The sequence below is a fragment of the Meleagris gallopavo genome, chromosome 1 (assembly GCF_000146605.3).
Source record: "Meleagris gallopavo isolate NT-WF06-2002-E0010 breed Aviagen turkey brand Nicholas breeding stock chromosome 1, Turkey_5.1, whole genome shotgun sequence".
Lineage (NCBI taxonomy): Eukaryota > Metazoa > Chordata > Aves > Galliformes > Phasianidae > Meleagris > Meleagris gallopavo.
The window spans coordinates 72,746,708-72,765,262 of NC_015011.2; the positions used below are offsets into that span (position 1 = coordinate 72,746,708).

The 18,555-nt window shown below is 40.7% G+C and overlaps 1 long non-coding RNA gene across 1 annotated transcript; it reads left to right on the forward strand.

The window, feature by feature from the left end:
* The first annotated feature begins 359 nt into the window (after nt 1-359).
* Nucleotides 360-4,634, forward strand: LOC104912680. Its single transcript, XR_794801.3, has 4 exons — nt 360-400; nt 2,079-2,176; nt 3,157-3,235; nt 4,123-4,634. It is a non-coding gene; the product is annotated as an uncharacterized LOC104912680 (long non-coding RNA).
* The last annotated feature ends 13,921 nt before the right edge of the window (nt 4,635-18,555 follow it).

The following is an 18,555-nucleotide window of genomic DNA, read 5'->3' on the forward strand; positions in this document are numbered from 1 at the left end:
AAATATATGTATATACTGATTTTCTTAATACTAGATGATCAGTACAAAAGAAAAACAGAGTAAAAAGAACCAGAAGTAATGTTAAGTAACTATACAGGAAAAGACCTTTAAAGTTCTGTTTCAAAAACACTCATAAAATTATCTACGTCTTTATGCAGGTCTTTGATAAAGGGGTATGTGTATGGGGCTGCTGAATCACGGCCTGAACCTTTGATTGATCACCTGAGGTGAGCAATGAGTCAGCCAGGGGAGCACAGGTGAAGGCAATTCACCTGTGCTGCAGGAAGGGTGGAGCCTGGCTCCACCTCTCCTAGACCCATTTAAGAGCTGACTGCCAGTGGGGAAGGATCTCTCTGGAGATCTGCTCCATCAGGAGTTCATCTCGTGAGCCCAGGACAGGGTGAGTGACTTTCTCTTATTTCTCCAACATAAATTATATTAGCCGAGCTCCTGGATATATATCTATACCATCTGTATATCTATTGATTAAACAGGTATATTTTACACAAATCAACAGATGAGCACAACTTCAAACATATCACTCTGAGGACTCACAACAGCACCTCAGGCAAATCCACAGATTAGCTTGTGGCACTGCTGATCATTCCAACATTAAAACAAAGTAAATATTTGTTAATGTTAACCACTGTGCTTTGAATGATTTTAACAAACGTATAACTGTCTTCAAAAAGTACTGAAACCTCTTTAGAGATAAACACATAGAAGAAGCAAAAACAACTTTTCCAACAGCGTTCTAAAAAATGAAGGGAAGATTATAAGAGATTCAGATCTGTTACCAAAAAAAATATTTTGGTAAATTTTATTTATTAACCATAATTAATTTAACAGTTATTCTTTTAATTATGGTTTGTTTTCCCCACACAGTCTGTGTCCCAGACACAGACTTCCATTACTTCACACTGCGGGTATTGATGAGGTAATTGGAAATAAAACATGAGCAAAATCTCTAAGATTTTTATGTTCTCAAAAAATAAGACAGTCATACCAATGTTTAGGTTTATATCAGCAATCCTACTACGTCCAATAAACAGTGGACAGGGGAAGATATAAAGTATGTGGGTCTTTGTTTGTCTAGGCCAGAATAAGGGCCTGGTCTTTAGGACTGGGACAGTCTTTCAGATAGTGGAGATGCAACTCTACAAAGATCCAGCCGCTTCAGAATACACAGTGCTGTTGGAAAGAGTGTTCTTTTATAAACTTTTGAAAAGATTATACTTTTAACCACCCACACTGCAAATATCACATATTTATTGACTTAGCCCTGGTACTGGGCTCTATCTGAGCTTTCTGGCTATGTCTGCCAGAGCCATAACTCAAGCATATGCCAAAAATATCTAAGTCCAAGTAACTCATAATTACACTGAGGCAAAAATACAGTGATAGTCACACACTGGGAATATATTTAGACGCCAGAATAACTCAGAAGCATGCACTGAACACATGTGACTCTCTAGACTGAGTTATTTGCTGCTGTTTTCTATTAGGTTGGACAGAGATTGCCATTGTCCCTCATATTCATGTGGTCCCTCATCTTTGCATGGTCTCTAGAACTCAAATCCCTTTGGAAAGAGTGTTATTGCTACATTGACTTGAGAGAGTTTACTGTACACCAAAGTAACTGATGAAAGCGTGCTAAAAAAACCATTAGCATTCCCAATTTTAGCATTCACAATTTTTCTTCCTACTTAACACATGTAACTGTAGTCAAAAGACAAATTAAGTAGACTTTATCCTTACACCTTGACCAGTAGCTGTAGTGAATGCTGCACTGCCAAGTCACCATGCAAACTCTTCTCAATCTGATGTTGGCTAAGTTGTGTAAGTGGACTGCTATCATGCGATTATTAGACAAATTCTGCCTCTAAGCCCAAAGCCTGGATATCACATGTGACAGAAAAAAAATGATTTATTACAAGAATTGCCATATGAGCTAAAGGTTAACATAGTTCATAGTCATAAGCAGTCCTAAAGTATTTCTTCCATCTAAGAAAATGGTGATTAAGAAAAATGTTAGCAGGAAAATCTCAGCGTATTTTCCTCCTGTTTTACAATTACAGAGAGAGAAGTATGAACCATCAAGTGGGATGTTTTTCGTGATAAATTTATAGAATTTCTACCAAGCTCGTGCCAGCATGATAAGTCAGGTAACATGCAGGTAAATGCAGGAAATCTTTTAAAGCTTCATCCATCATTCACAAGAGCATCCACTGAACATTCCAGCAGAACTCCACACAGAGCAGGTCTCAGAATATGTTAACTGAGGTTAAGTCTCCATTTTCAGGCCACAAGTTTTACAGGCCTGGAATTATGTGTCTTCACAAATAACTTCTCCTTTAAGATCAAAATTAAGTTTTCCCTTTGTCCTTCACAATAGACTTCATAGGAAAAAAAAGAAAAAGAAGAAAGTCTGAGAAGAAAAAGCAAGTCTATACCTGGTATTTCAGATGCATGTTTGCCTTCTATAACAATAGCCTAAGAAAACAAGGAAAAGAGTACTTAATTCATAACACTTAATCTAATAATGGGATAATTAAATGAATGCCACATGCTGTGCAATCCTACGTTTGAAATTCACAGTCAGTTCTCATGTTGACAGGGATTTGAAAATTTCTTCAGCATAAGGCATTCAAAGTGCAAGCACGTGCCATTTTCCAAGAGCTTCTATAGCTTTCTATGAACTATTTTTTCAGATACATAGCCCTAAAAATAGTATCATCTCTGCTGATAGTTCAGTTGGGCCTTCCATCCAAACCTCTACTGCCAAGACTAGGTTATATTCTAGCGCTTCATTAGCCACACAGCAGCCTTGGCAAGAACCTGCTAAAAGCAGCAGCGCTTTGCATTGTTGCTGTCTGCCCTAAACTAGGACTCCGCGTAAAGAATAGCCAAACAAGGCAGCCACAAAACCCCAGCTCCTACAGCAATCTAATTTTTACACAGTAACAGTTGGGCCTCTGTCTTCAGCCACATTGTTTTATCCATTTTCCTTTCCCAAGCAATTTATCTCTTTTTCAGTCTACATTGTGTCTTTCTCCTTGAAAGGGCCAAACTCTATTAACTGAGCCATTGCTCATTTTTCCTACTTTGGTTCCAGCGTCTGTTTTCTGTATATGTCTTATTAGCTTTCCATTGTAGGAAACATGAGAGGAGAAAACCACCCAGGGAGACGGCGAAACAGAACAGGTTAGAAGAGCAAGCTGAAAACTCGTGAAAGGTAAGAGTGAAATCCAGGGAGATCTCTGGACAGACTTCACTGGTACAGTCTGATGCGATTATCACCAACAATTGATCATCACCACCTACGCCACAAGCAGCTACCCCTGTGCAACTTCCTAGCCATGCCAATGATCTGATCGATCTCAGGTTTGTTTCGGCAGAGCAAACGTCCTTGGCTTAAGCAGTTTGACCCAGCCTGGCTCACTACAACAGGAACAGTTGAAACTGCCAAAATCCAGGGCTAATGTCTCTTTCAGCAAACTCAGTAGCAGCACTGACACACTGAGGGCAATTTTCTTCTTGCTTTGGGTACTGGCTTTGGATCCTCTGCATCCCACATGCCTAAAAACCACCAAGCATTCAGCCGTAACTCATTTCTCCCTCCCCTGTCTTGTCTCCTCCTAATTTCTAGACTTCTTCTCACTAACTTTTGGATGGTTCTCATACCTGCAGATACAACATAGAGATTAGCATGCAGGAACACTATGCATATGGTCTCTTTTCCATGCATTGCTCTTCTCATCTCTTTCAGTCTGAAGAGTCCTGGGGAAGGAAATCTCAAGTACTCCTAAAGCACCCTAATGCACCACTCCCTATGCAGTGGGATGATGTAAAGGAAATGAAAGGAGTTGCATCAGTATCTTAGCATAATGCAGCAAAAAAACTCTCAAACTTTAAGAACTACAAACATTGAATGAGAAGTGAGAAAGTATTTGCCCCAGACACGTGCACACACATCACAAGAGTTTTGTACCAGTGCTATATCTTCTACTGCCTTGACACTTTACTTTTTTTTGTAGTTGGCCTCTACAGATTCCTGTTCCCCAGCAGCAACTGTAATGCACAATCAGCAGCGCTAATATTTTCTTCTCCTCCATCCTCCAGAAATACAGGGAATATTAGTCTACAACCTGGAGACAGGATAAGGAGAGTGAGCAAGGACAAAAGGGAGGTCACAGCCTGAATCTAACCTCACCACAGGGAGACGTTCCTCCCGGCACGAGCATTTTCAAGTGCACGGAGAAAAAAAATATCATCAACAGCATGCCAAAATGAAAGCATTTGAAAATGAATAGCAGCTGTTATTTTCTTAAGACCTCAATGTCTTTGTCTTTATGTGAGTTCATCTTACAATAGAGATGGCTTCGTTTAAATGAGAAGGCGGCTGCAGCTTTTTAGTATACTCCAGGTAAAATGAGTGAATACACACAAAGAGCACCTGATAACACTATTTGCACATGCACTATTGTGTAATTGTTTCCATAGGCACAAAGGACTGCCAAGCTGCCATAAAACCTCATGATAATTGCTTGGTTGTGTATGTGTTACAAAATACAAATCAGGATTCCCTCAAAAACCTGGAAAATTGCACTTATTTAAATCTCACAGAACTAAGGAGGCAGTCATTTAAACTCTTTTTTGTCACCAAGACACAAAACTGGGCTCTGCAAAGATATCCTACACAAAGAGAGAGACAGAGATCTGTTAATGTATGTGACAGTTGTTCTGCTGTACAAGCAGTTCCAAATCAAATTTGCTAACCAGTGAAACATCTGGAGGGGAAATTCTCAGATGGAAAGAACCAAAGTTATGATAATGCACAGTGTTTCTTCACTGAGTGTGATATGAAATTAAGTAACTGATATACACGATGGCTACAACAGTTGACATAATTATCAAACATCACATAACTCTTACGATAGAGTACTATCAGTATTGGGGGGGGTGAGGGCCTGTAACTTTTGTTTTGCCTCCTCCCCCTTCCAAAAGAAAGCTTCTCCCACTACTAAATAGTTCTGAACAACAAAACATAACAATGGTACTAATTCTTTACATGCATTTGTGCCAAAAAATATAAAATAAAAATATATTACAAGAACGAGCACAGCCCATAAACATTTTCACTGATTCATTATTTAGGACCAGCCAAGCGTTTTATGAATTGTAGTTATTTATTAAGTTTTATATACTCTCTACTTGTTTATGCCCAAAAGGTTCATCCACTTCCCCGCCACAGCTCTCCATCACCCAACAGCAAGGCAGGTCAGACTTCAAACTGTGTCACAAGGGTCTTATTCCTGTAGCCTTGCAGGCCCTCTATCCTGCAAACACTGAGCCATGTGTTTAACTTACTGTATACAAGTAGTCTCACTGAACTCATTCATGAAATTCTAGCCTTATTTAAATTGCCACAAGTTTTATCATTGACTCCAGTTGGACCAGACTTCATGTAATGGGACTATTTACATCCAAAAAGCTGAACACATGTCTAAGTGTTTCTGAAAGCAGTCTTCAGTGTAAACCTGAGCCCTACGTTGCTGTTTTATCTCTTACTGACACTTAAGTCGTACAAAACAATCTGCTTTTATCTTGACCTTATCTACCTAAGGACGCAGTAAACAGCTTATCACTAAAATAAATTATTAAGTCATTTTTCCTTCTTCTTGGAGATTAATAAACAGGCCATTCATCCTCCCCAGTCTGCTAATTTTTACCATCCCAATAAGCACGAGGTAGTTAGTGCATAGTCATCAAGGCACAAATACTGATTTTGCTTAACTGGATACTTCACTCGCTCATTTACAATTTAGAAAAGAATAAACTTCAGGCAGGTACAAGAGACAGAAAAACAGATTAGGTAGCTGCAGTTTTCTTTCCTTAATTACAACAGCAGCAACGTTCAACCAATCTAAATTGAATTCAATTAAATCAACGTTTAGTCAGTTCCCGAAGCAATAGCTGAAATATAATCCCTGTACTTGCTTCCTCATTTAGTTTTATTTAGAATGAGTGAAAGGTGACCCATGTACCTAGCTTCTAACCCTCAGCAGAAAAAAAATGAAAACTGCAAATTCAACAGAGATCCTTTGCTGCAGAAAGCAAAAAGGTAGAAGTTCTTGCTGTACCCGAACTCCTGCTGAAACTCAGAACAATGTCTACAGAAACAAAGACTCTTTGACTAGAAGAAGAAACAACATCCTTTTTTTCTGATTACCATACGGCTTACTATATTTGAGAGCTCAGAAATATCCTAAGGGCATAATTTGATACTAATTTAATCACTCTGTAGGAAGATTCACTGATTGCAGTCCATCTCTTCGTTCCCTCCATGACCTGCACTGTTGGTGCAGACATAAGATAGCACTGCAAGGATGAAAAATTATGTCTGTTATTATATGTGCAATTAAATATGCATATTAAATGCAACTGTCCTGCTATGCACAGGGCTCTTTTGCATTTTACAAAGCAAAATACAGCATGATAAGCAGTCTGCCTTGAGCAACTTATTCTACAAGTGTGTTCACTTACCCTTGGCAGAGGACTAACTGGCATGATTTCAGGTTCATGCTATGAATTATCACAATATCTGCTCTTCCTTAGCAGGACTGTGTTCTGCTACCTCATGCATTTTATATAGGATTCAGTGAGAAATAAGGATAGAAAACAAATACTCTCTACTCACTAGTTATCTTTCTAGAACACGGTACAGCAAATATAAAGTATACCATTGTGCTTTTATATACTCTGCATACATATATGTTTCCCTGTGACTTCTTGTCTTAAAGGAGGTATGCAAAATAAAGTGTTCTCGGGGTTGTTCAAGCAAAAACACTCAGCCATGACTCCCACTGTGCTACACAATGGACAGAAGTCCCTACTGCCCTAACCGTGCTCAGGCAATCAAATGCAACTTACACTTTTAAGCACTGTTATTGAAATTATACGAGGCCAGAAGAAAATAAAACTCAAAAAGTGATTTGAATCCCATCCACCATTCATCACATCACTTGGATTTTTCTTAAATATTTATAGAAAGAATAAGACACTTAGTAACAGTGTTTACACCAAAACCCTGCAAGCTCTTCCACACTTATATTTACCTGTATATTAGCTCTTTATTTGCATGCTTTAGAGTCACTTATTCAGAAAAGGGTACTGTAACATGCTGGGTTTCAGCAAAAAGAAATTGACTTTAAAACCTTTTGGTGCATAACAAGCTCGTACACTTTTTCATGTCATTAACAATTTGCACAGCATGAATATAAACTGAAATTCCTTGCCTATATTAAGCTACTATACAGGGAGCCTCTACAAAATCTACAGATTTCAGACTGCAAGAATTTCAGAGCAAACCAAGCAAAGTCAAGTAGGCACACTGCGGCTGAATTCCTCCATGCAGAAAACATTGCACACATTGCCATTAATTGGTGTTTGATGGATGTTCATGAAGACCAAGTGGTCGATGTGAGCATGGTGAGGTGGTGGGCGGTGCATTTCAGCAGTGGCAACAGTGGGTCACCTCCACTGGCATAGATTTTTATGAGCACGCCATGCAGGTTCTTGTTCATCACTGGCAAAAGTGCATAGCAAATGTCAGTGGCTATGTTGAAAACAGTGTGTTGTAGCCAAGAATTTACTCTATCAAATGGCGTTATTGTGCTCTTTGTTGTAGTTACCATGAAAATAAATAGGACGCATTACATTTGGAGGAACCTAGGTAAATTAAACACAAATGTTGACATCAGATGGACAAAACACTACAGGTATTCTTATATACCTGTAGTTCATATCTTTTACCATTTTTCAAGAGAAATATACTAAATATTAATTCTCATTAATATTATATGATAGTGGATTACACAACTAGGTGAAAGCCAATATTCCTTAGAACTTCTTCCTTAATGGAATCCTTCCCCTACCTCATCAGAGAGTCTGTCAAACTCTAGGAGAATCTTTAACTGTTTTTGGAAGGAATTGTATTTAATGGTTGAAAGGTGTATATTCAAAAATAAGAAAAAAAAGAAAAAAAAGAAATGGCTGACTGTCCCCTGCAGGAGAATTTCCTGCAGAATCTCTCACAGGTTTATCATACTTCTACAAATCAATTTTGGGTGACTACTAATATTTACTTTTTTGTTAACATTCTTACATTATTTTCTTTGTCAAGTGGTAAAAGCAGGCTCTAAATTCCAGAGGACAAACTAACTTCCTGCTGCCTGGACACTTAATCCTTCCTACTTGTTTTAACCCTGTACCAGCTAGCCATGAACACCAAGTACCTAGGTCCATCACATGGTAATTTGGGATTCAGTTTTGAACCGATACAAATCGACTCATTCAACACGAATCAAAGAAGACTTAGAGTCACTTAAAAAGAAAAAAAAAAAAAGACAATAAAAAAACTTTGGTAAAATTCTACAGCAGAACATACTCAGAGGAATGGGAAACTGCAGCCAATCCGACCTGGCTAAATAGCATCTACACACCTAGCAACTCTATGGAACAAAAGAACTTCCAATATGCTTCCATTCTTACAGCTGAATCATCCTTTTAAAACAGCCAGATGCACACAACCAGATGCCCTTATCATGCTGAGCCAACCAGTGCAATATGTCTGCTAAAGATGCCACTGGCTGCCAAGAGCTGGTAATCACATAAGGGGCAAAAATAGGGAGAGAGGAAGCAGTAAGAGATGTAATGTCTTGCACAGTAGCTGAGGGCACATCCAGCCATACAACTCCAAGCCTCTTGGGGTGGGGATGGCCTTCAGGTTGGGCATCAGCTGCCAGCAGCTCTCCATTAGCCCCATAACCATTAGCCCCATAACGGCACTCAGGGTGCTACAAGCTAACCACAGCTCTGGTGCAGGGCCGATCTCAGCAGTCACTGCAGAGCTCAGGCAGTGCACAGGGGAGGCTGTCAGTGAAGAGCAGCCTGAAGGGATCTCACATGGGATCTGTTTTTAACACAAGGCAACACAAGGAGCCATCTGCTTTCTGGCCTTTCCCCATAGTTAAGTCCTTCTCATTCTAAAAAAAGTGCATCCCAAGAATTCTTCAGAAGCACAGTGTTTATTAAAGAGAAATACTACAGTTCTTAACAACTCATACAAAGAAATGAGTAACGTACTGTGAAATGGAGAGAACACACAGCTAAGTCATCTCATATAAAATACGACATTTACTGAAGTACAATGGTGCTAAAGAGGAAAGACCTGCTTGTGTTACCAAAACAAGCTACTACACACAAAAATGCAATGTTATTAAATTTTTCATAATTCAACTTTGTATTTTTTCTCTCTGCAAGCTTTACTTATATAGCTATGGGGCATTTAAATTATTGTTTTGGCACTGGAACCCTAACTCAGATCAAAAGGCTTTTAAAAAGCCTCCACTTTCTTCTGCTTTAATTATAAAAATGCAAAAGATCAGAAGTTTAATTACAAATTAATTAATTAGAGAATGAAGTACTTCTTCTGCAACTAACTCTACTTTTGCAAGACCAATCTTCCTTTTCTTCCTGAAAGAAAAACAAAAAAAACTTAGTTTCTTCAAGTACAACTGAAATTGTTTGGAGAAAATGAAGAACATACACACTCAAGCTCCCTGGAATTTACTACAGGGAACTTTTTATTAAAATCCAGTTGGTTGTTTTTTGTTTTTTTTTTCTCAGCAAGGAAATACACAAATAGATGTCTACCATTCCCAGAAGTATCTACCACTTTTGGTATGGGATTTGCTGGGGAGGGGTCTGAAAGGTCAAAGACAGGATGGCAGAAAAAGAACCTTGCTAGAGATCCACAAACCTAACTTCCACACAGAGCTTCTCATCTGATTTCAGACTGTTGCCCAGGATGATTCCCTGATGAAATTCAGGCATCAACAAGGAAAGCAAGACCAATACTGTCTTAATCCAAGGCAAAAAAAATTGTCTTGTAGTGGTATCTAGAGGACTGACAACTTACAAAATAAGGCTTGTTAAGATACTGTGCCGTTTCTGAGCCTAAGCCTCCCACTTGAGCCTAATTACCTCTTCATCTTTTTATTGAACAAAAAAAAAAAAATCAAAACAATTAACCAACACTACAGCCCCACTAAGCAGTCAAATCAAATAAAGACAGTATATAAGTGAAGGGACGATTGCACCTTCCTCTTCATATAATTGATGGAAATAAGAGGATATGGCAGGGCACAGTATTCCTTCAAATATTTTTATGTGAAAACAAAAAGAGGTTGTTGGTTTTTTTGTTTGTTTGTTTTTGTTTGTTTGGGTGAGTTTTTTGTGGTTTTGTTTTTAAAGAGTATGAAGAATGAAAGAGAGTACTTTAATAAGAGAAATCCCCAGTGTTACATGGGTTAGGAAAGTTATTGTATTGGCTGTAGAGGCAACAGCAAGCATCTCACTTGAATTTCTAACTGGATCTAAACGCCTTCTCAAACTGTAGAGTACAAGTCCACACAAACAAGAGAGCCAGCCGTAACTGATTAGGACCCATGAATGTGATGACACTGCAACACAGAGTCAAGAACATTTGGGTTATCACAGAGTTAGAATATGGCTAAAATCACAAACGGACATAGAATGAGAAAGAGGAAGTGACAAAGAACTAAAAACTCTGTAAAGACATACATACTGTGTTTTTTAAAAGGCAAACTAAGTTTATTGTTTCACATACTGCTGTGCTCTATAGTTGGTGAGATTCTCCCTGTGCATTCTCCTGTACCCGCAAAAAATAAAATAAAATTAAATAAATAAAATAAAACCTGAAAAAGATGGGATTAAACTATACAAAGGCACAAAAAGACTCTAAAAATTCCCAGAAGAGACTTATATTTTCGGAACTAGCACTTTAAGATTTCACGTTAGGTTCCTGGAACAAATTAGTCACTTGAAGAAAAAAGCATTCTGGATTAGCAGTTCTAGTTCTGATCCAAGATGTTGACCTATTACTTCACAATTCAGTGAACTGAATCCCTCACTGCAAAGTGACCACTATTACAAAGCAGACCATTTCTGTCTACCATCTGGAGGCCACATTAGCCCTCCTATCTTTACACACTGATGCTTGTCTCCTCATGACATCTCTCATTTCTTCTCCTACTGGAAACTAGATGAAGCCTTAATACGCAAACTCATCCACAAAACCAAATCAAGCTCAGTGCTAGTTGGGTAGCTTTCAGAGTTGGATTTTGTCAGGACTCTTGTTTTCCATTATCAGAGGGACAGAAAATTCTCAGAAAAGCAATAAAAAACAAAGTTATGCTTACTGAGGGCAGGTAACCACACAAACAGAAAAGCTAAGTACAGAAATCGAATGTTGTCTCCAAATTGGGACTGCAAACATTTGTGGTGTGCCTACTTTTCATTTAGGCATTTGAGAGGGTTCCAAGACTGGTCTCTCACTAGAGGGATGTCGTAAGCACAGGACGCAGGCTGTTCTGCAGCGAGAATGGGCAATGTCTTGGAGAAGGGCATAACGGAGCATGGCTCCTCTGCCCAGGGCCAATTATTAATCGTTTAATCTAAAAAGTCAGGGGGTGGGAAAGGAAGACAGAATAAAGATCTAGGAGCAGTTTAAGCTGCTGCTGAGTGGGTTTGTTTCCATGACAATTTTGGTCACTGAATTGTGACCCCATTTCAAGCATTCAAGCCTTTTTTAGGATTTAAGTATGCAAATTAACAAGTTGCATGAAAATAACATCCAGACACTGGCAAAGACTTTACAGCGATAGTTCTGCTACCAATTACCGCCTTGTTCCTCTGAACTAATACCAGACTGACTAAAGCAGATAGGAGTTAAAATCACATAACCCTCTCATTAGCAAAATAGCCTAGAGTAACACTAAGCTGAGAAAAATCCACCCTGGAAACAGGATGTTAAGCTTGGAAAAAGCTGTCCTCACTTGAAACACAGGTCAGAGTTCAGGGAGGGGTTTTCTGCTCTACTGACAGATCCGTAATAGGGGATGCCACAGGCCCATCCAGTTGCCTAGCAGTGATGGTCTGCACCATCATATGGAAAATCTGCTTTCCCTCACCTGTAAAACTGTGGCCCAGTCTGTGCTGGAGAGCAGGGAGTGCTCACCGCCAGCAGGGACCACCAAATAAATCCAAGAGCCCTTGGAAGACTTCAAAGGGAAGTCTATCCAGTTCTCTGGTGGAGGATGGATGCTGGAAAACACCTGGTCTCAAGTTTTAAGCATAAAGCAAAATCCCATTAGTTTATTTACTATGTGGACTGTATATACCCCCACACACTCTTTTAGAGATTACAGATTTTGTAACACATTTTGCAGCAATTAAAAAGATGAGGTGAAAGAGAGATGGTATGTGATGACAGTAAATGAGCATTATTTACCTCCAGCTGAAACCTCTTACTATTCCTGAAAAACCTCTACATAAAACCTCCATAAAATGAATCCTAACAGCAATTCACGTTGTGCTGGTGTGGCGGTTTCACACCAGTAGGCAACTCAGTATCACCACACGGCTCTCTCACTCCCCCTCTTAAACCAAATAGGGGGATAAAATAGGATGAAATAGAGCTTGAAGATCAGGATAACAACAGGGAAATCACTCTCTAATTACCAACACGGTCAAAACAAAAACAGACTCAGTACAGGGTTATTAATATAATTTACTATCTATTGATAACTGATTAGAGCAGTGAGAACTAAAAGACACTCCCGTCTTCCTCCTTCTGCTTCCTTCTCATAAGAAGCACAGGAGAAGAGGAGCTGCAGTTAGTTTATACTGCTTCATCTCCACCACTGCTTCATAGTCACTCTACCCGTGCTCCACGTGGGATCCCTCCTATGGAATGCCACCCTTCCTGAACTGACACTCTCTGCATTTTCTACAGGCTGCCGCTCTCCAAGCACTGCTCCAACACAGGTCCATACCATACGGCTCACCCTTGAAGCACTGCCCTGCACGAGCAGCAGCTCTCCCAGCCCTCCTGTCCCACCACAATATCCTCCCCATGGGCTGCTGCTCCTGCCCAGAGTGCTCCTGTGAGGGCTCACCACGGCTGCACATGGAGATCTGCTCTGCGTGGTGCCCATGGGCTGCAGGGGGACAGCCTGCTTCACCGTGGGCCTCTTCTGGGCTGCAAAGAGCTTCTGCTCTATGCCTGGAGCACCTCCTGCCCTGACCATAGTGGTTGCAGGGTTGTCTCTCTCCCAGCTGCTGTTTTTCCCTTTCTTAGATCTGCTCTCCCAGGGCACACACAGTATCACTCACTGCTCGTCTGCCCAGCCGTGGGGCCCTTCTGAAGCAGCTGGAGCTGGCTCTGATCTGACAAGGAACAGCAGCTGGGCTCACCTCACTGAAGCTACCTCTGCAGCTCCCCCACTACCAACACCTTGCCACAAAAAAACAATACACCCAGGGAACACAAGGATTAGTATTTAAGGACATCACTTCTACTTTTTCTCCCTCTTCAAGCGTAGGGCCAGAGACTGCTCAAAAGGCAGTGCATCAGAGCATAATGGCCAGTGATCCCTCTCCAAGGGGCACTGGATGAACAAGTCTCATTGGCCTCAAACTGATTTACTGATTTTCTTCTTCTTCAAAGTGAAATAGAGTTTGACAGATACATGATCCTTAACTGACATCCCAGCAATCCAGCAGATTTGTTTCACAATAAGCGGTCAAATGAGTAACAGCAGCACCATATTATTCCTCAGCAGAAGGCAGAGCCTAAGGGAACATCGCCGCCTTTTGCAGATGACCATTACGAGCCATCCACAGGTCTGAGAAGTTAACAAACTGAGCAGTAGAGTCAATATGTTAAATAGTGTCCAGGGTATGATTCCAGAAAACATCTCCTGTGGCGCTTCAAGTTTCATTCAGCAATGGGAATTGGGCTTTCGGAAAAAAAGGTTCAACGTGGAGTCCCGTGGAGCACAAAACTGGGAAGTGAATTGCAGGATTTGCACCCTCTCCCGCTTACTTGGGAGGGCCCACCTGTGCAAGTCATAACTTGAATTTCTCAGGTCTAGAAGACCATCCTGAGGCTACTGGTATGCGACTTAAGAACCAGATCTGGAAGTGAAATGGAATCCCACGGTCATCCTGACTTAACCAATCCTCCCACACAACAAGCACCCCATTTAAAGGTACATAAGGAGAGTCTATATGATCACACACCTCAAGCAGGAAAGCACAGGAGCTCAAGAGCTGCCACGCTGTCAAAGACCAGCAAGAGGCATCTGCAACCCTGAGAAATATAAAAAAGAGACTGCCCTGGGAGCCAAAGCATCAGAGAAGAAAGAACTTTTGGCCTAAGATTCAGATGTTCAGGTAAAACATTTCCATCTTTCAATCCACATTTCTGACAAACATTAGCAATGATGGATTGTTTAAAAAAAGACAGTTGATCCAAAAGCTGAGTCAAGCCTGCAAAGTAATTCAAGGACCAAAATGATAAAATCTAACTGTAAACATTGGCCCAAATAACAGATTCGTTTTCACATAAATAACAATGAGAACAAGCATCTCTCTCTTCAGATTTAGTCTGTTTCTCCAACTGTATGTTTGGAGCAACTTTCACCACAGGTTGCCAGCAGGCTTGCATCTACAGCTTCAGCATCAAATATTTCAGTTAAAGAAAGAAATTCCATAAACAAACAGCAAAGCCTGCTTCAGTCAGATTCACTAGGAAAAAAAAAAAAAATCGTAGCAGTCAACAAGGAAAAGGCAAGCTTCCAGATGAGGAGGCAAAGTAGATCTAGTTCAGCATTCCTGCAGCTATCAGATGGTTAACAAATTGAGATGAGAGACTTCTGCGCCTTCTGAGCAACTTTCACTCTGGCAAACTTAAAGGATTCAGAAGCGCAGCTGGAATACATATGGGAGATGCAGGAGAAAGTGGATCATTTGAATTTGTAACTCCATTGTGCGCTGGAAGAACTTCCTGCAGATGAGCTACCTCCCACCAGTGACACAGGGAGACTCTCCGTCTGCTAACAGTCATGAATTTATTCTCTGAACCACCTACCAAAAGCAGCACGGCTTATGCGAGTGGTATATATGTAACAGAAATCTTAAAATAAAGCCTGTGGAGACAATTTCTTTTTTGCTTCCAAATACCTCTATACTAGAGCATCCTCATTGCAGGAAAAAAAAAAAAGACACCACAGAACACCACATTATCTTGATGAAGCAGATTTTATATTTTGATCAAAGTGTTTTATTCAACACAAATTTTTATGCACAAATGCTTTTAAAGCTGAAGTCAAATATATCTTTAGATGACGTTCAGCATTGAAAATAGAACAGACATCATAGTAATGGAACATTATCAAGCCAGATTCATCCTGCCAGGCAGTCAGTTACTGGCTTGCCTGGTTGATCCTCAAATACAATACTTTAAAACTATGCTGCCTCAGTTACTCAGGCATCCTCTCTGGATTACAGTTTGCCTTATCAGCGAACACAAGGGCATGCTTCATTTACAAAATATCCTTATGGTCATTTGAAATTAGCACGTTTAAGACACAAAAGCAGGGGCAACGGGAAAACACTACAGATAAGCACGAATGTCCCCTTCTTCAATTTTCCTCCACAGCTGGCCTCACTACTGGAATTGAAAAGATTGCAGCCACCTGAGAACTGAATCTACTGAAGCCTGTTGGAGAGGTGCACTTGGAGCTGAGGAACAGAGTAGATGACAAAAAGGAGCCATAAAAATCACAGATGTAAATTAATAATCAAATATACACATTCAACAAGGAGACAGATGGCAAGCAATTTTCCCCAGTGTACTTACACTTGTTCTTCTAGTGCCTGTATTTGGGTCACTTGCTAGATTAATTCTCATGGGCAGACCCAACAGAGGTACTGTGCAATGGGCATGGCCTCAGACCATTTCCAAATTATGTAAAATTGACACTACAGCACAAAAGCATTCATCAGGATTTCTTCAATGCAGCTTGTAACACTGTAGCTTTCGAACAAAGCTGTTTGATGTTGTTTCTCCCACCAGCAAGGCTGCCCCACTCAGGCCCATTAAACAAAACGCAGCACAAACCGCAGAGATCTGGCCAGCGCTGCCACGTTTCATGGAGGCATCCTTCGAGGAGCCAGAAGTCTGGTAAAACTGATGCTCCAGAAAATACACACAGTGGGCACTGAGAAGATGCACCACTCAGCGTTAAAGATCCCTCCTAGTGGCCCCCTCAAACCATGCCTTCCTTCTGCCATTTGGGAGGACAAAGGAAGACTTCAATGCATGAGTAGCTTCCGACACGCACCGCAGCAGCGTATGACCCCAGGACTCTCAGAGCACTAAATCTTCCACACCCCAGCGACAGGCTGACAGGGATCTGTCCTGCTTAGCACAGGTCGCACGAGGGGCCCGCAGCTCAGATTGCCTGCTGGGGTGGGCTCAAGCGGCAAGGAAAAATAATGATGCCAGGCTGTTAGCCTCACTGCAGCCATAGGCTTCCCTCCTGCGATGCGGGTAGATATTAGCCTGAAACAAGGGTTGCATGTGCAGCGACTGGAGATTAGCTCCCCTTAATCTGGCAAGGAGCTGGATTTAACACAGTGCAATATGTTAGATCTTCAATACATTTGCAGGAATGAAAATTGCATTTCTTCCTATCCTCTTCTTACTGCTTCCGAATTGATTTTGCTCAACAATAAGTAAACGTTTATTAATATGCATTGTGAGCTCATCATGGCCTTAGACATGCATCCACCCCTCTCCCTACATTTGTCTCTTCTTTCAAGAGAATGCAAGTCATATCCATTTTAAAATTAAAAACAAAAAAAAGCAAAAAGAATGAGAAATATATTTATTTGTTCCAAAATGAACAGGGTTATTACTGATTTCCTCCCCAGTAATCTACACATTTCTCTAGAAAATATCACAGTTGCCTGTGAAAATTACAGCAGCAGGGAAGGGGGTGACAAAAGCTCGTTTCCAAGGTACACAGAGAAAACAACAGTGACTCCTCATTACACTGAGCTCTCAGGTTTAGAAGCTGTCACTTTCATTCACACTAATCAATAAGCCAATCGATCTAAGAGATCACATTTGCACTGATTATGCGCATGTCACGTTATCCAGCATGAAAGCAGCAGTGAGTTAGGCAGACTCAAAATGAAAAGTGAGAACGAATACTTTTTAAATTCATTCAATTTCAGTTTCATTGGGTGAAGGGTAGGAAACAAAATATTGAATTCTTTGATATAAAGTCATAAACCTCAGAGTACAAGTAAGTTTGTTATATCACTGCCCGTACAGGCTTTGGTTTGGTGCAGTGCAGCCGCTAAAATATTAAGTTTTACCATTGGGAAATTGATTTTGTTCTAAGAAGTTTTTACGATGCCACTTAATCTTAACCAACCTACATAAAAACATAGAGAAAGCAATTACAGACACCCTTTATAAAGTAAGCTTGATCACTATATTAAAAAAATAAAATAAAAAACAACAGTCTGATCTAATTTCAATACACTTGGCAAAGGAAGCAGAAAAAGGTAAAGCAATATGCTGCCCTCCTGAAACGGATTGCAGGTTCCTAGCGTAAAGGCACAATCTTGATTCACTTGAAGTTAGTAGCATGATCCATCTCCCACATGGGGGACCACGTCCTACAGCTCCAGCATCAACCTCCTTTCCTCTGTTACTTTTCAAGTAGGCTCCTGCAGGGCAGCAAGATCTTGTGATTACCGTTAAGGGAAAACCTTCAGGTCTGAGCGCTGGCTGTTGTCATCCCTAGCCCCACAATTACCAGAAAGCAACAACCTTCCTGCCTTTCCCTTCCAGTGCTGCAGTTGAAAGGCACCCTAATTGGATGACCCTGCATACGGGACTGCCATTAATTGGCTTTTAGAGCGCTCTAGTGAATACCTAAACCTTAGTTCAAATGATGAGAAGCGCTCTTTAGTTACAAGGTAAACACATCAGCATAGCTTTGCTTCAGAAACACCTTTTAAACAGTATGGGATAAACGTTATAAAGGCAGCATGCAACTATCTTTTCCACCCTTCCCAAGACAACACTCAATATCCCTATTTCCAAGCTGTGTTAAAGCACACTCAGGCAGGAGCAACAGTAACCTTGACCTCCGCATGAACACTATCAGGCAACACTTCAAACTGCTTTGTACGTCAAGCCAAATTGAACTGGCCTGCGGGACAGGCTTACAGGCACGTCCTTAAACAACCCAGTTCTGCCTGAATACTGCAGCATACACTGCTTAGGGTTACGCAAATACTCAACTTCTGCAGTTCTCAGCTTCAACAAGCGGGTTGAAAGTAGTGTCAGTGTCAGAATACTGCTTTCTATTGGTTCAACTCAGTCCCTGCCTAGCGGAATAATGGCTGATTTTTTTTTTTCCTTATATTACTGTTCTTGCATTACGTTTTCAGATGTTAAAAAAGGCTTAAAAAAACAAACCCCTGTCCGTAACCGGAAAGCTCACACAAACACCAGAAACAAGTAATCGCTCCACAGGACTTCGTGTCAATGACGCCAGGGACCGAAGCCCGAGCTGCCCCGCTCCGAGGGGACGCGGCTCCACA